The sequence below is a fragment of the Bos taurus genome, chromosome 15, assembly GCF_002263795.3.
Source record: "Bos taurus isolate L1 Dominette 01449 registration number 42190680 breed Hereford chromosome 15, ARS-UCD2.0, whole genome shotgun sequence".
Taxonomy (NCBI): domain Eukaryota; kingdom Metazoa; phylum Chordata; class Mammalia; order Artiodactyla; family Bovidae; genus Bos; species Bos taurus.
In genome coordinates this window covers 20063408-20088628 of record NC_037342.1, presented here as the reverse complement: position 1 = coordinate 20088628, position 25221 = coordinate 20063408, and the positions used below count along the sequence as shown (strand labels likewise).

Below are 25221 nucleotides of genomic sequence, written 5' to 3'. Positions count from 1 at the left end.
CACTGTGGTCTCTCTGATAAGGGAAAGAAATGAGGTGAGCCCTACAGTTACCTTAGCTTTTAGCCTGAAGACAATTTCTAGAGGACAGCACAGGGACAGGGAACCCAAGCAGAGCCCACAAGTATTGTTGAATAGAGGAGAAAGAATGGAGTTTGGGGAGACTAGGATGGTATTAATTTACAGGGCAGAGCACTGGAGAGGAGGAAGATACACAGAGGAAGGGCACCAGAGATCCACCTAGGGATCTGCTTGAATTGTGGACTGAACACTATACTTCACATGCATAGGATGAAACTCCACAAGGCCAGGAAAAATTAACTTCTGGGGAAAGGGAAATTGCCAGACAGATATGAAGCAGGGCAAGTTCCAGAGCTGACATAGGCTAGGAATCATCTTTCAATGTCCCAACAGCCAGAGTAAATAGATGCTGACGACTACACAGGACATTCAGTTGAGATCCCAGAAAGTTCGCACCTTGTAGTGAGACAAAATTAATCATAGTAGAAAGATTACTCTAGACTTTCTTATTTGATGAGTTTTAAAAACAAGCCTTGATTAATTTACATGTAACTTAACACAGGGCTTCCCAGGTAGATCAGTGGTAAAGAAAAAACATAGGAAGGATCAAGGAAAATGTGATTCACAACGAGGATAGAAGAAGTTAATAGATGTATACTCAGAAGTGACAGGGATGATGAAATTAGCAGGGAAGAACACCAAAACATCTATTACAAACATTTCAATATGCTTAAGAGTGAAAAGAAAACATAAACATATGAGGAGAGAAATGGACGATTTGAGAAAGAACCCAATGGAATATCTAGAGATGAAAAATAAACTATCTAAAATAAAAATTCCATTGAATAAAATTAGCACCATATAAGACACTGCAGAAGGAACTATTAGTGAACTTGATAATGTAGCGAAATCTATCCAAAATGAAAGAAAAAGAAAAGACTGGTGCGGATGGGGAGGAGAGTGGGGGTGTTTTTCTCTCAGAACAAATTTATAATTATATTCCATAAGTTCACATATGTTTCATTATAATGGAACATTTCATAATGTTCCATGTAACATTTCATATAACATTTCATAATGTTCCATTACATTAAATTCCATGGCAACCATAAAAGGTGGTGGACTTTCTTTAAATTTGGCATTTGTAAACATATTAAAATAATGTTCAGTTCAGTCGCTCAGTTGTGACTGACTCTGTGACTCCATGGACTGCAGCACACCAGGTTTTCCTGTCTATCACCAACTCCCAGAGCTTCCTCAAACTCATGTCCATCAAGTCAGTGATGCCATCCAACCAGCTCATCCTTTGTCATCCCCTTCTCCTCCCACCTTCAATCTTTCCCAGCATCAAGGTCTTTTCCAATAAGTCAGTTCTTCACATCAGGTGACCAAAAGTATTCGAGTTTCAGTTTCAGCATCAGTCCTTCCAATGAATATTCAGGACTGATATCCTGTAGGATGGACTGGTTGGATCTCCTTGCAGTCCAAGGATTCTCAAGAGTCTTCTCCAACACCACAGTTCAAAAGCAAAAAATAATGCTATCATTTATTATTTGTTTTTGATGTATGTAATCTTTTAAGATTGCAAAATTATATTAATTTCTTCATGTCTATAGTCACTTCCTTTTTAACTTTTAAGCTGTATGTAAAAGGGTATGTTATTTGACACATATGTTTCTGATAGATGATATTCATTGTGAATTTTCAGATCTTAACAAAAATGACTCTGTTATATTTAATGTTTTTTTCCTCTTTATTTCTACTTTGATGTTTACACTGCAACTTGTGCTTTTTTGTTCTTTGTTTTTTTTTTTTAACTTTTCTGAATCATTTTGAGTATAACTCAATGATAATGTATAATTGGATTTTGTGTTTTGACCTGATTAAGAATCTTTCCTTTTAACAGATGAGATTATTTCTTTTACATTTATTTTTATAACATATGGTTATTACTTTTCCTATTTCATGTTTTCTGCCTTTTCTTGGTTTAATTTATATTCTATCTTGATATAGCATATGTAGTTTTTCTGTTTTCATTTTTTAAATACAAGTAAGTATATGATTGGAGAAGGCAATGGCAACCCATGTTGTGAATTAAAGTCAACATTTAATTTCACTGGATTTCCTTGGTGGCTCAGATGGTTAAGAATCTGCCTGCAATGCAGAAGACCTGATTTATTTTAAATATTTAAAGGCAAACTTTCTCAAGTTATTAATATGAAATAAGCATCTAGTGACTGTCATCTTTAAGATGAAGAATTTATCAGCGGTGACATTTCTTTCCATTTCCCAGGTTTTTATTGGTATGCTGCTTGTATATTTTGGAGCTTAATCCTTTGTCAGTTGTTTCATTTGCAATTATTTTCCTTTGCTGTGAAAAAAACATTTAAGTTTAATTAAGTTCCATTTGTTTATTTTTGTTTTTATTTCCATTATTCTAGGAGGTGGGTCAAAGAGGATCTTGCTATGGCCACCTTTTTTGGCAAAAGGGGCAAGAATATACAATGGAGAAAAGACAGCCTCTTTAGTAAGTGATGCTGGGAAAACTGGACAGCTACAAGTAAAAGAATGAAACTAGAACACTTTCTAATACCACACACAAAAATCAACTCAAAATGGATTAACGATTTAAATGGAAGGCCAGAAGCTATAAAGCTCTTAGAGGAAAATATAGGGAGTGTACACTCTAACATACATCACAGCAAGGTCCTCTTTGACCCATCTCCTAAAGGAATGTTACTTCTTTATTTGCATCTCTTTTTGACCACTGGTACACAATCTTGTCTTTTCTGAGTAGAGTATATTGGTTGTACACTTCCTGAAGATCTGCAAATTTGATTTTCCTATTATCCCCATATGAAAAGGACATTTTACTGAGTTATAGGACTCAGTATTGTGTTCTATTTCATATTATCATTATTTGACTCAAAGTTATAGCTATTTCCCTAAAAAAGTAATGATTCTTCTTCTTTTGGCCTTTAATGTTACAAAGAAGCTATCTGACTCCAGTCTGTTTTTTAAAAGAATTTTTCCTATTCTTTTATGGAAAACCTGGAATGCTGGATTTGTTGGATAATGTTTTCAGTTCAATCATTCAGAAGTCTGAATAGGGTAGCGAGGGAATGGGAGTCACATGTGGATCAGAAATGAGGGAAATCTATACATTTGTCTCTGAAGTTATGCTTCCACTTTTTTGCTGAAATTGTTGTACCAGAGGCCAGATTTTTACATTTGGTATTTTGTTCATCCTTCTAACTCCAAGGATACAGGGTGGGTACAACTTTCTCTGGGATCTTCCTAAGGGATTTTGCCCTCCGAATTGAGAGAGTGACTTGTCATCATGCAGGACTGTCCCTCTACAATGTTCCCAATTACTTCTAATTTGGTAATGTGTTTTGATGTATCAGGAGGAAATGGCTAGGGAGATAAAATTTTGGATGAGAGAAAGCTTGGAGCCAGTACCATGGGCCACTGGTTCAACAGATGCTGGAGTGAGGGCCAGCACAAACGTGCCTCCACGAGGAGTGGTCTCCATCTCTCTCACGGTCTTTCCTACCCTGTCAGAGCGGGATCAAGGGTCCTGCCTCCTTCCCCATTTCGGAAAGTACTTCTTCAGGTCAAAACACATCTGCTGTGAAGCATCTGGGTGGCGGCAAGCTGAGTTGCTGCAGATTTTCTTCTGTCTTCAGGGCTTGCCTTCCCTGCCTGCCCCAGCCTCTGAATCTGTGGTCCATCCGTTGTCACTCTCTCCTCTTGCCTTCATCACTCATTATTAGAGATTGCTGGTGAAACTTGTCAAGATTTGCTTTACTCTCTTCCTGTAACCCTGCATTTACAGGTGGGAAAGCTGAATTGATTTTTAGTGACATCTTCTGATCCTGTTTATCCCTTACTTTATAGGTCAGATAATCTTCCTTGTTTGTTGACAACATACCTTACTTTCAGTACTGAGGAATTGTTTCCTATAACTTTTATGATTTTGTCTGTGTCTGAGAAGAGATTTGAAGCTAGTTGTTCCACTGTTACCTTACCTAGGATTTAAAAGATTAAGAAGAATTTTTGCATAAATTGTGGTTTATCTCCTTAAGAATCAGAAAGATTTCTTTGCAAATTCTTCTCAGCATGTAGCTTAGCTCATTCATTTTTTCTTTTTTCTGGATAGCCAACCTATAAAGAGATAGCTAGATCTCTTCATTTTTTAAAAAGATTAAAAAAATTTTTTTTTTAAATTTTGTATTGAAGTATAATCAATTAGCAATGTTGTAATAGCTTCAGGTGGACAGCAAAGGAACTCAGCCATACATATACATGTATCCATTCTCCCCCAAACTCCTCTCCCATCCAGGCTGCCACATGACATTTAGCAGAATTCCATGTGCTATACAGTAGGTCCTTGTTGGTTATCCATTTTAAATATAGCAAAGTTTCATTCATTTTCAATAGATTTATATTAGCTTTCTTTATACTTGCCCCCCCACCCCCCACAATTTGGAAGTATTTTATTTTTAATAGTAACAATTTTAGTGGTAAGTATATGATTTCAGTGGCAACAATACATTCACTTGAACAGGAGACAATAGGCAAGTCAAAGAATAAATGCTTACTAATCATTGTAAAATCTGTGGCCTTTAAGACATTCACGTAGAAATCCAAATCACTCAGAGGTCAAATCTTAAACAAGACACATTCTCATATTAGTTTGCATAAAATAGGTCCAACAGTACCTGCAGTCTGTAGAATTCTGTAGATTTTCACCTTCTGACCAAATATGATTTATTGGCACATAACTATAGCTTTAAAAAATTATTTATTTATTTATATGGCTGTGCTGGGTCTTTGTTGCTGGATTCTTCAATTCTGTGAGTGAGATTTCTCTAGTTGCAGTGAGTGAGGACTATTCTCTGGTTGTGGTGTGCAGGCTTTGCATTGCAGTGGCTTCTTGTCACAGATCACAGACTCTAGATAGCAGGCTCAGTAGCTGTGGCACAGGAGCTCAGTTGCCCTACGGCAGGTGGGATCTTAGGTCCCTGATCAGGGATCAAACCCGTGTCCCCTGCATTGAAAGGTGGATTCTTAACCACTGGACTACCAGGGAAGCCCCAGCTATAGCTTTGAAAGAAACCTGATGGATTATTGCTGAGGATTTTGTCTCCTTCCAAAGCAGTGAGATCAGATCAGATCAGATCAGTCGCTCAGTCGTGTCCGACTCTTTGTGACCCCATGAATCGAAGCATGCCAGGCCTCCCTGTCCATCACCAACTCCCAGAGTTCACTCTGACTCACGTCCATCGAGTCAGAGATGCCATCCAGCCATCTCATCCTCTACCGTCCCCTTCTCCTCCTGCCCCAAATCCCTCCCAGCATCAGAGTCTTTTCCAATGAGTCAACTCTTCCCATGAGGTGGCCAAAGCTGAGGACTTTCAGCTTTAGTATCATTCCTTCCAAAGAACACCCAGGGCTGATCTCCTTCAGAATGGACTGGTTGGATCTCCTTGCAGTCCAAGGGACTCTCAAGAGTCTTCTCCAACACCACAGTTCAAAAGCATCAATTCTTTGGCACTCAGCCTTCTTCACAGTCCAAATCTCACATCCATACATGACCACAGGAAAAACCATAGCCTTGACCAGACGAACCTTTGTTGGCAAAGTAATGTCTCTGCTTTTGAATATGCTATCTAGGTTGGTCATAACTTTCCTTCCAAGGAGTAAGCATCTTTTAATTTCATGGCTGCAGTCACCATCTGTAGTGATTTTGGAGCCCAGAAAAATAAAGTCTGACACTGTTTTCACTGTTTCCCCATCTATTTCCCATGAAGTGGTGGGACCGGATGCCATGATCTTCGTTTTCCGAATGTTGAGCTTTAAGCCAACTTTTTCATTCTCCACTTTCACTTTCATCAAGAGGCTTTTTAGTTCCTCTTCACTTTCTACCATAAAGGTGATGTCATCTGCATATCTGAGGTTATTGATATTTCTCCCAGCAATCTTGATTCCAGCTTGTGTTTCTTCCAGTCCAGCATTTCTCATGATGTAATCTGCATATAAGTTAAATAAACAGGGTGACAATATAAAGCCTTGACGAACTCCTTTTCCTATTTGGAACCAGTCTGTTGTTCCATGTCCAGTTCTAACTGTTGCTTCCTGACCTGCATACACATTTCTCAAGAGGCAGATCAGGTGTTCTGGTATTCCCATCTCTTTCAGAATTTTCCAGTTTATTGTGATCCATACAGTCCAAGGCTTTGGCATAGTCAATAAAGCAGAAATAGATGTTTTCTGGAACTCTCTTGCTTTTCCCATGATCCAGCAGATGTTGGCAATTTGATCTCTGGTTCCTCTGCCTTTTCTAAAACCAGCTTGAACATCTGGAAGTTCACGGTTCACATATTGCTGAAGCCTGGCTTGGAGAATTTTAAGCATTACTTTACTAGCGTGTGAGATGAGTGCAATTGTGTGGTAGTTTGAGCCTTCTTTGGCATTGCCTTTCTTTGGGATTGGAATGAAAACTGACCTTTTCCAGTCCTGTGGCCACTGCTGAGTTTTCCAAATTTGCTGGCATATTGAGTGCAGCACTTTCACAGCATCATCTTTCAGGATTTGGAATAGCTCAACTGGCATTCCATCACCTCCACTAGCTTTGTTCGTAGTGATGCTTTCTAAGAGCCACTTGACTTCACATTCCAGGATGTCTGGCTCTAGGTCAGTGATCACACCATCGTCATTATCTGGGTTGTGAAGATCTTTTTTGTACAGTTCTTCTGTGTATTCTTGCCATCTCTTCTTAATATCTTCTGCTTCTGTTAGGTCCATACCATTTCTGTCCTTTATCGAGCTCATCTTTGCATGAAATGTTCCTTTGGTATCTCTGATTTTCTTGAAGAGATCCCTAGTCTTTCCCATTCTGTTGTTTTCCTCTATTTCTTTGCATTGATCGCTGAAGAAGGCTTTCTTATCTCTTCTTGCTATTCTTTGGAACTCTGCATTCAGATGTTTATATCTTTCCTTTTCTCCTTTGCTTTTCGCTTCTCTTCTCTTCTTCCAAAGCAGTCACTCTTTTACAAATATTTGATTTTGGATCATTTGAGCTTTTTGCAATCACAATGTCACCTTTTTGGATGTCATAAAAATGTTAAGAGTCTCTGCAAATTTGCAAATATTTTAATATTTGAATTTTGAATTGTAGAATCCACTGATGGTCTAGAACTCATGACAATACCATCAACGTGTTCAACAACACAATAAGCTACACAGTCATACTGAACAGTATAGCCAACAACTTGAAAGGTTTTTTCCAGCAGGTCATGAAGCAGAGTTCTAGGTAGACTCTGCCATCACTGGCTGTAAGTCTGTTCTAAAGTACAATCAATTTTTAGAGTAGTTGCAGGGTTTCTAAAAGAAACATCTAAAACATGTCTCAAAACATACATGGATGATACTTGGTTTCAAAGAAGCCCAGGTGGTCCTTTCTCATGAGCCCCATCCTCCATGATGTTCTAACCATGACAGCCCTGAAGAGGTGAGGTACATGTCTAGAGGAAAGGAGGATTGCAATGAGTAGGCTTGCTGGCAATCATGCTTCCCTTGGGCTGCCTAGGGTGGCTGATGGACGGCAGAGCCATCAATAACGTGCTTGATCTCACTCCTTTCCACACTCTCAGGGTTCCAGGCTGCATGACCTACTGACAGACACAATTTGCTCTGTTAATTATCTCTGGAAAAATTTTATTTATCTGTGGCCTTGAGAATGCCATTGGGTATGTTTCCCTATCCATCAGGTAATGAATATCCAAAAAGGGAAACAAATCTTAAATATAATTGGGAAGATAAATCTACTGCAAATAATGTGTGTGTGCTTACTCACTCAGTTGCGTCTGACTCTTTGCAACCCCCTGGACTGTAGCCCACCAGGCTCCTCTGTCCATGGGGATTCTCCAGGCAAGAATACTGGAGTGGGTTGCCAATCCTTTCTGCAGGGGATCTTCCCGACCCAGGAATTGAACTGGGGTCTCCTGAATTGCAGTCAGATTCTTTACCAACTGAGCTACAAGGGAAGCCCTCAAAACAGAACAAATATAAAAAATTTTTGGATTATCTTTGCTGCTGTACATGACTAGCATAGATGATGAGTTGGATCTAACAATGTTGATTTACTTGTGCATTATTCTATAATTCTACCTCCATTTCTTAAGTACATTCCTTACTGAAATGGTTTCACGTACTGGCAGTCACATTTCAATGCTTTCAACACAGCACCTTGGCTGTCTTTATGAATGTTATTTTTTAACTATTCCTACCAAATGAGATTTAGATTTTGAATGCTATTATATTTACATTATTTTAACATTTTCTTTTCTGTAAAATGTATGCATTCTAGCTTATTATGTAAGGAATTAAGAATGGGGTCCTAGCTTAGAACATTTCTATTTCTTTCTGACATTTAGTAAGCTGTTACAGAACACTGATGAGGATGACTTACTGTCTTCAAGTTACATCAGCTATTTAGTGAATTGAATGAGAATACATTAAGCTTATTTTTAGAATGTTCCTTCTTATAAATGTATCATGTACGTCATAGAGACAGCAGCCCCGCTAATGTGGGAAGTCAGATATCACTCCCTTTATGGGGTCAGGTTTAATTGAAACTTAAGAAAGGGAAGTAGGGGACCACTAAAGAAAACTCCAAGTGATTCAAGTAGCGGTATTTATAAACCTCTGAGTCAGTAATGATTCAGCACTGAAGCCCCGTGCTAAGGACACTGCTTGGCTAAAGAGACAGTGGGGTAAAATCAAAGCTAGGATTACGTGTGGTTCTTATTTGTGGATCTGTGGCATCACAAGTGGGCAAGAGCATTTGGCATGAGATCCTGTTCACTCCAGGTTCATCTTGTCATTCTGCACAAACTTGAGAAGTAAATTTAAACACTTCCTCCCAACTGCTTTTTAAAAAAAATAGGACAAACAGAAAAAATAATATCTTTTTGAAGTTTATTTGAAAGTAAAATTTGAAGTCTAATTAGATTAAAAAATACTACCAGCATTTCTTAGATACTTTATACCAGATACATTACAACTGTGTTGTTTGTCTTACGATACCCATTTTACAAATGATGAAGCCCTGGCTTAGAGATATTAAAAACTTGCTGAAAGTAACAATGTAGCTCATAAAAAATTTTTAGTCAAGATTCAAACTCAGATACTGCCCTCAGACAGACCAAATTTCCCAACAGCAGGCTGTCTCCAGTGGAGGAAAGAAGTGAAGTACCATGTCAAATGAGCTGAATTTCTAAACTCAACCTGGGTTAAAAGTAAACTTCTTAAAATTTGAACCACTGAATGAGGGAAAGAACCTCAGAAATCATTTTGAAATTTAGGAAAATAAGAGCATGGTGTAAATGAAGACAATACCTCTCTATCATTGGTTTGATATTGTTAAAATTTTAATCTTCAATTTTAACTTTTTTCTTTTAAATTTTAAGGTAGATTCAGGGCAACTTTGCCATATTTGTGATGATTACTATGGATGTATCTGGGCCAAAGAATTGGTGCTTTTAAACTGTGGTGTTGAAGATTCTTGAGAGTCCCTTGGACAGCAAGATCAAACCAGTTAGTCCTAAAGGAAATCAACCTTAAACATTCATTGGAAGGACTGATGCTGAAGCCGAAGCTCCAATACTTTGGCCAACTGATGTGAAGAGATGACTCATTGGAAAAAACCCTGATACTGGGAAAGATTGAGGTCAGGAGGAGAAGGGGATGACAGAAGATGAGGTGGTTGGATGGCATTGCCGACTCGATGGACATGATCTTGGGCAAACTCTGGGAGATGGTGAGGGATAGGGAGGCCTGGTGTGTTGTAGTCCATGGGGTCATGAAAAGTTGGACATGACTTGACGACTGAACAGCGACAACGCCAGTATCTGAGAATTTTTCTTTTAGAGTGACACTGGATTGTGATGTTTCCCCAGCAGCATATGTGGGAGACCAAGCTTGTGACATCAATTGACAGTGTGGGAACAGATCCACCAGGCTTAGCAATGCTTGCCAATGCAGTGTGTTCTTCTAGTCTTCCAGGACAGGACTCTGTACCATGTAGTCCCCATCCCTCCAGGGGAAATCTGGTTCCTTGAATGACTGGACCATTCCATTGCTGGTCAAGACGTGTTTGCAGATTGAGAGGTAGTGGTAGAAATATATCTGTGCAGCATGGATAGTCCTTAGAAATACAGAGAAGGGGGGACCTCCCTGGTAGTCCAGTGATTAAGGCTCTAATCTTCCACTGCAGGGAGCATGGGTTTGATCCCTGGTTGGGGAACTAAGATCCTGCATGTGGCACACGATGGCCACACACATTGAAAATGTGTAGGGAGGAAGCCATGGAAAACAGGGGTCCCCACATATTTGAATTCACAGAGTTATACATCTTACATCTATCATAAATTATTTGAGGGGGCGTTCATAGGGTTGGCAACATTTATTTTTCAAGTAAGATTATTAATGATAAACTCTGCCATCTGCTATCATTTCATAAGTTAAAGTCTAAACTATAAAGAGGAAGGACATATTAAATAGTTTCAGAATAAAGAGCAATTGTCTAAATAGAATTGATTTAGCTTTACTAAAGCTCACTATCTAGAAACTAAGTCATGGGTCAGCACTGCCTATGGATCATTGTCCCTGAATATGGAGCATTTGGAAGCCACACGTGAGTCCTACAGCTCTGGCACATTCACCAGATCTCAGAAGAGTATTGGGGGAAAAAGAGCCCTAATTAAGAAGACGCTTGTTCCTTGGAAGAAAAGCTCTGATAAACCTAGACATTATATTAAAAAGCAGAAACATCACGTTGTTGATAAATCTCTTTATAGTCAAAGCTCCAGTAATCATGTATGGATGTGAGAGTTGGACCATAAAGAAGGCTGAGCACCAAAGAATTGATGCTTTCAAACTGTGGTGCTGGAGAAGACTCTTGAGAGTCCCTTGGACAACAAGGAGATCAAACCAGCCAATCCTAAAGAAACTCAACCCTGAATATTCATTAGAAGGACTGAGGCTGAAGTTGAAGCTGCAATACTTTGGCCACCTCATGGGAAGAGCCAACTCATTGGAAAAGATCCTGATGCTGGGAAAGATTGAAGGCAGGAGGAGAAGAGAGCGGCAGAGGATGAGATGATTAGATTGCATCACCGACTCAATGGACATGAATTGGAGCAAACTCCAGGAGAAAGTGGAGCCTGGTGTGCTGCAGTCCATGGGGTCACAAAAAATAGTCGGACATGACTTAGTGACTGAAAAACGACCAAATAAAGAAATCCAGGACAGGGCCTTGTACATCTGTGTGCTCAAAACATGTTTGTTGTGGAAACTGAAGAGGGGTGAATGCTTTCTAAGTGCCGGGAGTTAATCTAGGGAGTGGCTGGCAGAGGACAGAGAGAACTCCCCATCTCCCTTTAAGACGTTCCCACGGGGGTCAAGCGTTAGGAGTGGGGCTGCAGTGTGAGACTCAGAGGGTCCTGGCGGAGGCCCAGGGTGGAAGGACGGCCTGAGTTCGTGCTGCACCAGCAGGGCCAGAGCATTTCCTCGGAGGGGCCCCAGGGACTCTGTTCTGCTCTCTCTCTGGTGGGCCCTGTGATGGTCCTGGCTGGGTTCCCTTTGGCCCGAGGGAGTCAGCACAGTGTGGTAAAGGGACCACCAGCTTTCAAAACAAGTAGACTGGTTGGAATCTTTATAAGTAAATTTAATATCTCCAGCCCTTCTTCTATGATTAACTGAACCTCAGGGTCTCAAACTATAAAGTCACCTGCACTAAACACAGCAATATGAATATAAAAGTGATATAATAAATGTAATCATTAAAACAACCCACTATAGAGTTAAGGTTTATGTATAATTTCTTAAGAAGATGATCTTAAGAAGATGTTTCTTAAGAAGAAACATCCTAATGATGTTTGTTTCACATATCTAGCTTTTTAGATATTTGGTACACAGAGATTCGTGACTGTTCTATCCTTTTCGTAAATGGAGTCTACGTTTGGTAAACTTCCTCTTGTCCTGATTAATGCTTTTAGTTAATTCATTAATTTTTGGCTGCGCTGGGTCTTTGTTGCTGCTCATGGGCTTTTCTGTAGTTGCAGTGAGAGGGGGTTACTCTTCCGTTGCAGCACAGGATCTAGAACGCCGGCTTCAGTACTTGCAGTTCTAGGGCTTAGCTGCTGTGTGGCGTGTAGAATCTTCCCGGATGGACCAGGGAATCAAACCCATGTCCCCTGCATTAACAGGTGTCTTCTTAACCACTAGACCACCAGGGAAGTCTCTGATTAATGCTTTTAATCTTAACTGCTGCTTTGCTAGTTATAATTGTATGCTGCTTTTTCTGCTTAACTTTTCTTAAAAAAAAAAAAAAAAAGTATTTTCCTGATACCTGTTTGCCTATTTATTTATTTCCTACATTAAAACAAATATGCCTGTGGCGGATTCATTTCAATATATAGCAGAACCAATACAATATTGTAAAGTTTAAAAATAAAATTAAAAAAAAAAGAAAGAAAATGAGAAGTGAAGTGAAGACGCTCAGTCGTGCCCGACTCTTTGCGACCCCATGGACTGTAGCCCACCAGGCTTCTCCATCTGTAGGATTGTCCAGGCAAGAATACTGGAGTGGGTTGCCATTTCCTTCTCCAGAGGATCTTCCCGACCCAGGGATCGAACCCGGGTCTCCTGCATTGTAGGCAGATGCTTTACCGTCTGAGAGACATCCACTTAAAAAAAAAAAAAAAATTCAATCTGACAATCTTTGTCTTTGAAAGATGCATCCAATCTATTTACATTTAATTGAAAACAGATATCTTTGATTTTCTTTCTTTCATTTTACCTCATGCATATTATTTATATTATGCTGTCCCCCCCGCCCTTAATTTTGGTGGGTTGATCCAAGTACAATTAGTTGTCTACATTTTCCTTACTGAATTTAGAGTTTCTATCACATTTCCCCACTCTTCTAGGCATTACTCTCCCATTTCGTTTACTTCTATTGAACCACTTCTTTCTCTGCTGTCAATATGAAAATAAGATACCGACCATATCTCTCCATAGACATGTTCATTTCCTTGCTGTCCTCTTTCACCTTTGTAAAACTTTTACTTCCCTACTCAGTTGAAACCTTAAGAAAACTTCCACTTCCCTTCTCTACTTGTTCCTTCCTCCCTTTCCGAGGACTTGAGATCATTTAGTATTCTTAGACATTTTTAGGTTTTCCCCTGTAGGATGTTCTCTTTATATGATCATTGTTTGGCACTAATGTTACAGATTCCCTGGCATTCTATCATTTTCAATTTATATTTAAGTATATGTATGTCTGCTTCCCTGGTGGCTCAGCTGGTAAAGAATCCACCTGTGATGCAGGAGACCCCAGTTCAATTCCTGGGTTGGGAAGATCCCTTGGAGGAGGGATAGGCTACCCACTCCAGTATTCTTGGGATTCCCTGGTGGCTCAGCTGGTAAAGAATCCACATGCAATGCGGGAGACCTGGGTTAGATCCCTGGGTTGGGAAGATTCCCTGGAGGAGGGAACGGCTAGCCTCTCCAGTATTCTGGCTTGGAGAATCCCCATGGACTATACAGTCTATGGGGTCACAAAGAGTCAGATATGACTGAGAGACTTTCACTTCACTATATGTATATCTAAGTGGAAAATTTAAAAGCTGAGACATTACTTTGCCAACAAAGGTCCATCTAGTCAAGGCTATGGTTTTTCCAGTGGTCATGTATGGATGTGAGATTTGGACTGTGAAGAAAGCTGAGTGCCGAAGAATTGATGCTTTTGAACTGTGGTGTTGGAGAAGACTCTTGAGAGTCCCTTGGACTGCAAGGAGATCCAACCAGTCCATTCTGAAGGCGATCAGCCCTGGGATTTCTTTGGAGGGAATGATGCTAAAGCTGAAACTCCAGTACTTTGGCCACCTCATGCGAAGAGCTGACTCATTGGAAAAGACTCTGATGCTGGGAGGGATTGGGGGCAGGAGGAGAAGGGGACGACAGAGGATGAGATGGCTGGATAGCATCACTGACTCGATGGACATGAGTCTGAGTGAACTCCAGGAGTTGGTGATGGACAGGGAGGCCTGGCCTGCTGTGATTCATGGGGTCGCAAAGAGTCGGACATGACTGAGCGACTGAACTGAACTGAACTGAAGTGGAAAATTGTATACAAATGCACCTGCAGAGAGACAGAGATGCATTCTCATGCTATTTCCTCCCCTTCTTGTGCCCTACAGGGAACTCTGTTGTGATCGTCCCGTTGCCTTAGGGTCCTTCCTAAAGCATTGCTGTAGTGGAAGATGTACATGATGTCACATATTTGCCCACACCCTCTCTCACCCTGGCAGGGGGCTGTCTCAATGGAGAGTAGGTTTTGGGGTTGGCGTCCTCTTCCCTCAGTGCTCTATGGGGGTAATTCTGTTTTCTTCTGTCCAGTGCCTCAGTCCTATTCGTGTTGGCCCTTTCCTTTGTATGTGATGCAGTTTTTATGTGTGACAGCCTATACATTTTCTTTATGCTTGAATTTAGGAATTCTGCCTGGATATGCCCAGCTGGGTTTAAAAAAATTTTTTTTCCTCATTAATTATGTCTGGAACTCAATGAGCACTTTAAATTTGTAGACTTGAGCCTTTCCTCAAACAAGGGGAAATTTCTTCTATTATTTCCCTAATTAATGCACTCCTACATCTGTTCCCTTTCCCTCCCTTGGAACTTTCATTATTCACATGTTGAGTCTCTGCATCTGTCCTGCAAGCCCTTTTTAAAAATTTCTCTTATGGTTTCCATTTCTTTGTGTTTTTACTTTCTATGTTGAGAAATGTATTGCTTAATCATATAGGCCTGAATTCAGTCCCCAGCAGAAAATAATAGCTCCTTTAGTTCCTCTGTAGGATTTGTAAAGTTATAAAAAAACAAAAACAAACAAACAAAAAAACACAACTCTTTGAATTCCAGAGTCTCTTTTTTTTTCTCTTCATATATTAGAACCGAATTTTTGAGTACCATTGTTATTGTTCTGTTTTAAATCTCAGAAATTAAAGCATCCTTATTCTCTAGCAGTTCTGGTTTATGAGGGGCTGCCAGTTTTAGGCATTCTGCTGTTTCTCTCTGGTTGCTGGGTCCTGTAGGTGCTACTGTTATTTTCTTTCTCCTATGAGTGGCTCCATTCACCCCTGAGATATTAGCAATAAGTTGAGGAGGCTCTTGAAAGATGGTAAAGCCAGGTGAAGGCAGTAATCTGTGTTATATGGACCTGGCGATGGACCTCCTGGAAAGCAGTCAGTCAGTCCTTGCTCACGGAGGTTCTCCTGGACTGCTCTGCTCCAGGCCGTGACTCAGGCATTCAGGTACCTTCTATTTAATAGGCCTTTAATCATTTGGTACTTTTCCATGATCTTCTGCAGGATCTAGTAATTATAGTAAATTGCATACATTTTAGAAAGCCTACTAAAACAGAGCAGGATAAGGAGTATGTGTGAATATATTAGAAATACGTATGGGGGCATAAGTGCACTTAAATAGAGATGATCAGAGTGGACTTTGTTAGGAAGGTAACATTTGTGAAGAACATCAATGAGTGTTTATGCAGGAGAATAAGTGAAGCAAGAGCATCCTAGGGGAACAGCCAGTGCAAAGGCACTAAAGTGAGAGCAAGTCTGGAGCACTTAGGGAGCAGCTGGTATGGATGGAGTGTAGTGGTAGTGGGGTGAATACAGAGGAGCCTATGAAGAGATCAGGTTAGAGAGGTAATGGAGGGCCTGAGGTTACTACAATAATCCAATAAGAGTTGGTGATGGCTGGCTCTGTGGTGGTAGCACTGGGGGTTGTGGAGGGGAGTGTAATATAAAGCACTCAGATTTTAGATATGATTTGGAGGTAAAGCCAAAAAGATTTCTGGATTGATTTGAGAGATAAAGAAAGGGATTAAGGATGTTATTTAAATAACATTTATATAGCACTTACTATGCCTAGGCATTTGACAAATACTAACTCATTTAATTCTCTTACCATCCTTAAGGGCTGTAATTATCTCATTTATAAGATTAGTAAACTGAAGCACAGAGACCTTAACTCAAGTAATTTGCCCAAGGCCACACAGATAGTGTCATACTAGGATTTGAACAAGCAAGCTCCAGAGTCTATGATCTTAACCATCATTACTTGGCCCTTCTTGTGGGAATTGTGACAATTCCTGAGAATGTCAATTCCAAGTAAACCTTGAGGCACTAGGGAAATCATGACAGTGTGAATCTCTTCATCTGCTGGGTCCATGAAAGATTTAGGCCAAAATTACATTTATCACCTGACTTCCAGGGGTCCCCACAGTGTGGGGTGTGGTACACCACAGTGGCATTTTGGGTTCTTAGGAATGGGTCTCACCTTAGAGCCAGTCTTCAGTAACCCCAGAAAAGTTTGGGTATTTCCATTTCCATAGTGCACAGTCACACTGATAAGTAAGTTACCACCTTCCCTTTGGGGAAGACTAGAAGGAAGATTTGTGGTACTTGGGGCACTCAGTCCTTTCTTAAAGGGATCTATGACATTTCACTAAGACCTCTCAGGAAAAGAAAGAAAAACTCTTACTTTACAGAAATTAGATGTAAAATCTGAGATTTGGGGGCTTGAGCAAGTCCCAAATGGATGGATGTTTCTGACTGACATGGGAAACATTATGGGTGATCCAAATCTGATAGTGCCAAAGAGACCATGAGTTCTGTTTGGGGAATATTAATTCTGAGATGCTTTTTAGACAGTCAAATAGAGTAGATGGTTTAATGGATGAGAGAAGATTTCAGAGGAGAGATCCAGCATGGAAGTACCACTCGGGTAGTCATTAATATAGAGAGGGTATATAACACCATGAGGTCTCAAGAGAGAGTGTGGAGAAATAAGAGGTCCAAGAACCAAGCATTGGGCTTGGAGAAGAGGATAAAGCAGCAAGAGAGGTGACCAGTGCATAGCCATGAATTCTAAGTTAAGAAAATATTTCCAAGAAATTGAATGTTATCAGCTCTGTGAAATGTTGCTGATATGCCAAGTGGGATGAGGACTGAGCACTGACCATTGGACTCAGCAAAATGGAGATCATTGATGAGCCTGGAAAGCAGTTTGGGGAGTGGTGGTGGCAAAAGCCTAATTAGAGTATAGTAACAAAATTAAACAAAGAAATAGTGAATAGTCAAGTATCTCAAGAAGTCTTGCTGAAAAGGAGAACAGAGAAATGAGCAGTAGCTGAAGGGGGAAGTACAGTCCAGAGAGGGCATTTTTATAAGATGATAAGGATAAAACTATGTATATGTGTTGGAAATGATCCAACCAATAGACAAGGAAAAATTGATGATACAGGACAGAGGAGGGAACATTCCCAGAGTGATGTGTCTGAATAGGCCAAAGGCAGTTTAATTACAAATGTCAATTAAAGCATAAGCTCATAGCCACAGAGATTCACTCTAATTCCCCACTCTTTTGCTTCTGTTTTCCCCCTGCTAGATCTTCATTGCCACATCTTAGTAAAAGTCATGTGTCCTTGTGAACCACTGTGCAGAGGAACCTCCACTCTTAGTCTTAAGTTTACATCAATGCAGACACATTTATACTTGAAACTTCACAGTATGCAGTCTGAGAATGCCACTTACCATGACTCTAGGCATGAGGAAGTGGGTAGGAGGGGACAGCACTGGATTTTAAGACCTAGAGAATATTTGGTTCCATTTCTCACAGCACATTGCTCATGTCCTCTACCTTCATACACATTTATCTTGTCCCTGAAAATGCACCAATGTTTCACTGGGAGGGACTACAGTTTCTATCTTCCATTTAAAGCATCACTATGGAGCCTTTGGCCAGCTGTCCCTTGATCTTCACTGTAGGCATCTGCCTTTTAGTACCCTTGATGCTTATGCATTTTCTGTTTTTTTTTTTTTTTCTGTCAGATTATCTATTTATCTACTTTAAATACTACATTGTTAGCAATTGTTTAATCCTCTAGTTATTCCATTTAGAAATCAAGACCCTGCCAGCTTAGCTTTTAGCTTAAGAAAATTAAAAAATGGAAATCTTTAAACACAAGTAATTACAAAACCTAATTCTGTTTTTCTTTTTTTTTCCCAAAGCAAACATTTCTTTTTCAGTATTTTCTGTAATATCATGAAAAAGTAGATTCCTGGTGGACATGAAGTTGAAATATTCCAACTGTGGCATGATAGTGCAATTGTCTGAGGCTTTATGAAAAAGAAAGAATATTGACTCTGAAAAATTATTTCCCACTGGCTCTTCTCTGCTGTTATTCTGATTATTCAATCTCCTTGTGGGTCTAATTCTTAATTTAGCAGCTTCTAAATTCAAAGCGCAGTATATTTTGTGTATAAGGCTGAAGCCACTGAGGGACGTAGCACTAACCAAGGATCAATGGAGGGAAATTAGGATGCTGTCATACAGGTCCCCTGTGCTTGCTGTCTGCTTGCCCTGGGCAGAGAGGCTGAGAGTATTATTAATAGTTAGCATAAGAAGCTATTGTTGGAACCAGAATTTTGGTTTAATCAGATGTTTTCATAGGTAGGCTTATTTATTTTTAGTTTTTGGTAGGTAGTTTTCATTTCACCAATTTCTTGTATGATTAGATAAAATTCTTAACTTCCTGGATCTCAACAATTTGTTTTGTAAAATGTGGGTAAAACTGATCTTGATGGACTAGTGTGAAGATTTAGTGAGATATTATATAAACACGGCAGAGATAAAATAGCTGCTGTCACCACCACCGCCACCATCATTGGCATCCTCATCTTTCAACCATCAGCTCATGGATGCTGTCCTCTGTGAAGGCCTCCTTGACTCTAGGCAGCATTAGATACTCCCTTTCATGTATCCTTTAGGCATTTTATACACCCAGCACTCATTGCATTATATTGTCTTTGTTCCTTTTCATGTCAGTTCTCTATGGGGCTGAGCCACTTATAGATGGTAACTTGGTCTTATTAATCACTAGTTCTCTAGTATCTAGCATCTAACATGCCAAAGAATGTTCAAACTACCACACAATCGCATTCATCTCACACGCTAGCAAAGCAATGCTCAAAATTCTTCAAGCCAGGCTTCAACAGTATATGAACCAAGAACTTCCAGATTTCAAGCTGGATTGAGAAAAGGCAGAGGAGCCAGAGATCAAATTGCCAACATCTGTTGGATCACAGAAAAAGCAAGAGAATTCCAGAAAAACATCTACTTCTGCTTCATTGACTATACTAAAACCTTTGACTATGTGGATCACAACAAACTCTGGAAAATTCTTAGAGATGGGAATACCAGACCACCTGACCTGCCTCCTGAGAAACCCATATGCAGATTAAGAAGCAACAGTTAGAACTGGACATGGAACAACAGACTGGTTCTAAATTGGGGAAAGAGTATGTCAAGACTGTATATTGTCACTCTGCTCATTTAACTTATATGCAATGTATACCATGCGACATGCAGGGCTGGATTAAGCACAAGCTGGAATCAGGATTACTGGGAGAAATATCAGTAACCTCAGATATACAGATAACACCACCTTTATGGCAGAAAGTGAAGAGGAACTGAAGAGCCTCTAGATGAAGGTGAAAGAGGAGAGTGAAAAAACTGGCTTCAAACTCAACATTCAAAAAATGAAGATCACGGCACCCGGTCCCATAACATCATGGCAAACATATGGGGAAACAGTGGAAACAGTGACAGACTTTATTTTCTTGGGCTCCAAAATCACTGCAGATGGTGACTGCAGCCATGGAATTAAAAGATGTTTGCTCCTTGGAAGAAAAGCTATTGACCAACCTAGAAAACATATTAAAAATCAGAGACATTACTTTGCCAACAAAGATCTGTATAGTCAAAGCTATGGTTCTTCCTGTAGTCATGTATGGTTGTGAGAGCTGGACCATAAAGAAGGCTGAGCACCAAAGAATTGATATTTTTGAACTGTGATGCTGGAGAAGACATTTGAGAGTCCCTTGGACAGCAAGGAGATCAAACCAGTTGATCCTAAAGGAAATCAACAATGAATATTCATTGGAAGGACTGATGCTGAAGCTGAAGCTCCAATACTTTGGCCACCTGATGTGAAGAGTTGACTCATTGGAAAAGACCCTGATGCTAGGAAATATTGAAGGCAGGAGGAGAAGGGGATGACAGAGGATGAAAGGGTTGGATGGCATCACCGACTCGATGGACGTGAGTTTGAGTAAGCTCTGGGAAATGGTGATGGACAGGGAAGCCTGGTGTGTTGCAGTCCATGGGGTCACAAAGAGTCAGACACGGCTGACCGACTGAACAACACTGGACTTGTCACCTAAGATTGGCTCATTAAGTGTATACTGAATGGCTTCAGAAATAAAAAACTTTTACTTGGGCATAAAGTTGGCATTCACCATATATCTGAAAAAGTAAGATGAAAATGATAGACCCAAATCTGGGAGACTGAATATAAGTGTAACAGTTATAAATATGGAGATTTAATAGGATTATATCATTTTGTAAACTCTACATGCAATTATAGTAAATTGGGACTGATTTAAACATCAGCATACAAGGTAAATTTATGCTCATTTATAGCACTTGAAATATTAATTTGTTATTTTATGTAATTTCAAAAATAGTAGTTTTTTTTTTTTTTTAGATGGCTTTTGGATCAAGAATGCAAACCCTAATCATAGTATTATCTGTCTGAGAGACTGCAACTGATTTAAACTTTCTTGCTTCGTCACAAGGTTTTTTTGTTGTTGTTGTTGCTATTGTTTTTTTATAAAAAGGAGTCTGCCTGACTTTCATTATGTTTAGAGTCATCATTCAGGGGTTTCCATCTCTGCAAAATCTGAGGCAAGTATGCAAAGAACTATTTTGAATCTGTTTCCTTATAGCACTCTCTGGTCACTCTCAACAAATTTTCATCTCCTTCTCACCCCTTGAAGGCTGAAAGCTGATACCAGGAGCTGGGGGTGGGAGGATCATTCAGCTGATATTTCAGTAATTTCTGTTGTTTTGGGAGAATTAACTGGAAATATCTAAATGGTTAGAAGGTTTGACACATATTCCTTGCTTTTGTTACAGAAACTCAGGTACATGGGATGCCTGGGCTCAAATTTGCTTGGATAGCATTTTAAAAGGAATCAGAGATAGTCTTGAGCTTTGGATACCCAAGTACAGTGTGACTTGGGAGGCCATCACTAGTAGAAAGAACATGGGCTTTGGCGTCAAAGAGGTCTGCCAACATAAACTCAGTTCTGCTACTGTTAGTATTCATTGTCTAAGCTTTGATTTCCTGATCTTGTATCTAGGGGTGTGTGTGTGTGTGCACTCAGTTGCCTCTCTTTGTGACCCCATGGACTCTAGTCCACCAGGCTTCCCTGTCCATGGAGTTTTCCAGGCAAGAATACTGGAGTTGGTTGCCATTTTCCTCTCCAGGGCTCTTCCTGAATGAAGGATGGAACCCACCTCTCACGCATGTTCTGCATTAGTAGGTGGATTCTTTACCAGCTGAGCCACCAGGGAAGTCCCTGTATCTAGGTAGTATAATATCTATGTGTGAGGACTTCTGGTGATAAATAAGTATGACAATATCCATAAAGTGTCTAGCATAGTTTCTGGCCCATTTATTGTTTAATTTCGGCATAAAAGGAAGAGGCTGGGGGGAAATTAAAGAAAGACAAAAAGGGAGCCTACAGACTGAAAGAAGATTTAGAGTACATGTCAACTAATTGTAATATACGGAGTTTATTGGGGTCCCCATTTGAACTACTAGAAAATACATTGGAAAGTTTAAATGCTGAGTGGACATTCAATGATATTAAGGAGTTATTGATTTTTTAAGATGTGATAATGGTATATCCATGTTTCATAAAAATAAGTTACTAGCTTTTAGAGATACACATTGAAATATTTATGAATAAAACAAAAATTGTTTATAAACATTTCCATGATAAAGAGCTGTACCTATACACTGCTTTTTTTTTTTAATTCAAGCCTGTATATATAGATGCAAATAAAATTTTGCAAGCAAATAAAATATTCCTACACATATGCACTGGGGTAAATTAAATGCCAGGCAAAGTTCAGACACATTTGCTCTGTTTCTACTCTCACTGGCACTAATAGTTAACTGGGAAGAAGTAACATTGTGTTGTGATGTTTTGCTGTACATATTTTTGGTGCTTTTTGTATATTATGAGTGCTTCTTTTCTGACATTATGAAATAAATGCATTCAATTTTAGATATTATAATTCATATTTGAAATAAAAATTACCACTCAGTTCATTTCAGTTCAGTCACTCAGTCACATCCGACTCTTTGCGACCCCATGGACTGCAGCACGTCAGGCTTCTCTGTCCATCACCAACTCCCGGAGTTCACTCAAACTCATACCCATTGAGTTGGTGATACCATCCAACCATCTCATTCTCTGTCATCCCCTTCTTCTCCTACCTTCAATCTTTCCCAACATCAGGGTCTTTTCTAATGAGTCGGTTCTTCGAAACAGGTGGCCAAAGTATTGGAGCTTGAGCATCAGTCCTTCCAATGAACATTCAGGACTGATCTCCTTTAGAATGGACTGGTTGGATCTCCCTGGAGTCCAAAGGACTCTCAAAAGTCTTCTCCAATACCACAGTTCAAAAGCATCAATTCTTCGGCGCTCAGCTTTCTTCACAGTCCAACTCTCACATCCATACATGACCACTGGAAAAACCATAGCCTTGACTAGATGGACCTTTGTTGACAAAGTAATGTCTCTGCTTTTTAATATGCTGTCTAGGTTGGTCATAGCTTTTCTTCCAAGGAGCAAGCGTCTTTTAATTTCATGGCCGCAGTCACCATCTGCAGTGATTTTGGAGCCCAGAAAAGTAAAATCAGCCACTGTTTCCCCATCTATTTGCCATGAAGTGATGGGACTGGATGCCATGATTTTAGTTTTCTGAATGTTGAGCTTTAAGCCAACTTTTTTACTCTCCTCTTTCACTTTCATCAAGAAGCTTTTTAGTTCCTCTTCACTTTCTGCCATAAGGGTGGTATCATCTGCATATCTGAGGTTGTTGATATTTCTCCTGGCAATCCTGCTTCCAGCTTGTGCCTCATCCAGCCCAGCGTTTCTCATGATGTACTCTGCATATAAGTTAAATAAGCAGGGTGACATTATACAGCCTTGACTGACTCCTTTCCGTATTTGCAACCAGTCTGTTTTTCCATGAACAGTTCTAACTCTTGCTTCCTGATCTGCATACAGATTTCTCAAGAGGCAGGTCAGGTGGTCTGGTATTCCCATCTCTTTCAGAATTCTCCACAGTGGTAATTTTCCAGAAAAATTACCTCTATTCCTCTCTTAATCCGCTAGATTTAATTTTAGACCATCCTGAGATTGCAAGGTGAGCTGTCAACAAATAAATACACCTTCAAAACTACTTGTCTGCGAAAGTCATGATCTTATTTCTTCTGTGTGATCAGAACAAAAGAAATAATGTGAATACTAAGTTTGATGTAAATCAAAACTCAAATACAGGAGTTTGTGTTCATCTGTGTATTATTCTCACAGACTGACTATAACAATGAGTTATACTCTTCAGGGAAAAACTGTCTAGCAGGAGAGGAACAGGCAAAAACAAGGTTTGACTCCTCTGTGAAATGATCTTACTAAGCTACTTCCCAAACGTCAAAGATAACTGATGTTGGAGTCACTCCTGCCTGCCCTCCTGTTAGCATTGACGACCACACGTAATATTTTAGAGAAGTCATGTCAATGTACGCTTTTCTCTTTGTTTCTGTGCTGATGTCAACTAACTCCTCATCAACATCAGTTTCATCTCTTTTTCTCCAGCTTCAGAGGAAAGGTCTCTTTTTGAAAAAAAAAATTTTTTTTACGTTGTGGTAAAATACATATAATGTAAAACTTCCATCTTGACTAGTTTTGAACGTACAGCTCTATAGTGTTAAGTATATTCACAGAAGTCTTTCTTCATCTTGTAAAACTGAAATTTTATACTCATTAAACAACTCCTCATTTCCCGAGGGAATAGTTCAAACTTACTTTCCTGGCTTTCTTACCTCTTCCCCACCCATTACCACCAAGATCCTTTTTGTTTACTTCTCTGAGGTCTGCTAAGGGACTTCCTTTTGGTAGCATTTCACACTCCACGCCTGCCATAATAATAATGTTCTCCTGGCTCCACTCCTGCCCTACTGAACGTTCCTTCTTTAAACCACTGCTAAGTGTTGCTAAATGTTTCATTGCTAAACACTCTCTAAATGTTATTTGTTGCATTCTTTCTGCCCTTGGCTTTCTACACCCATTTCGGATAATCTCACTCACCCGCTGCAATGACTTCAATTTTGAAGTTTCCCACATCTGTACAAACCTCCATCCCTGGCCTCTTGCCTGAGCTTTAGGCTTAGCAAGACTCATTTTATTGTTACTCTGCATCAGGATCTCTTATAGCACTAAATTTTCAGAGCTGAAAAAGACAGGGACAAGTTGTTGCTGCTGCTGCAAAAGAAGCTTCACGTATTATAATGATATCTTACTTAAAAAAATTATATTGTAAAACCATTCATTCTTTTCTTGGCTTCTGTGAAGCCACAATATCTTTTTCAAACTATAGTTGCATCTCCTTCTCAACACCTAGAGCTGGTTCTTGGGTAACATCCTCTCCTCCAGTTACACCATCTCCTTGTTTTCCCAGCCAGTTCCAGAGCTTTAGAAACACTGCATGGGGGTGACTTTAAATCTTTATCTACAGCTCTGACCTCTCCTTGGAACTTCAGCCATGTACATACATTTGCCAAACTGTCATCTCCACTTGGATGTAATGGTTCTTTCACATTTAACATGGTCCCATAGAAATTCCCAGTTTTCTCTCTCTGACCTGCTCCTTTCTCAATAAACATTTCCAACATCCATCCACTGCACATGCTGAATGTTCATCAGTGTTCTTTGATAACACTTTTCCTCCCGTCCCCAGTTTAGTTCACCCATCAAGACCTTTTTTGGAAACTTACATTTGGTGGCTCAGATGGTAAAGTGTCTGCTTGCAATGTGGGAGACCTGGGTTCAATCCCTGGGTCAGGGAAGATCCTCTGGAGAAGGAAATGGCAGCCCACGCCAGTACTCTTGCCTGGAAAATCCCATGGATGGTGGAGCCTGGTAGGCTACA

The 25221-nt window shown here is 39.8% G+C and overlaps 1 pseudogene; it reads right to left on the bottom strand.

Annotated features, from left to right (window-relative positions):
- Window positions 1-4621: 4621 nt before the first annotated feature.
- LOC112441600 (mitochondrial inner membrane protease subunit 1-like) lies at window positions 4622-24416 on the bottom strand (annotated as a pseudogene).
- Window positions 24417-25221: the final 805 nt, after the last annotated feature.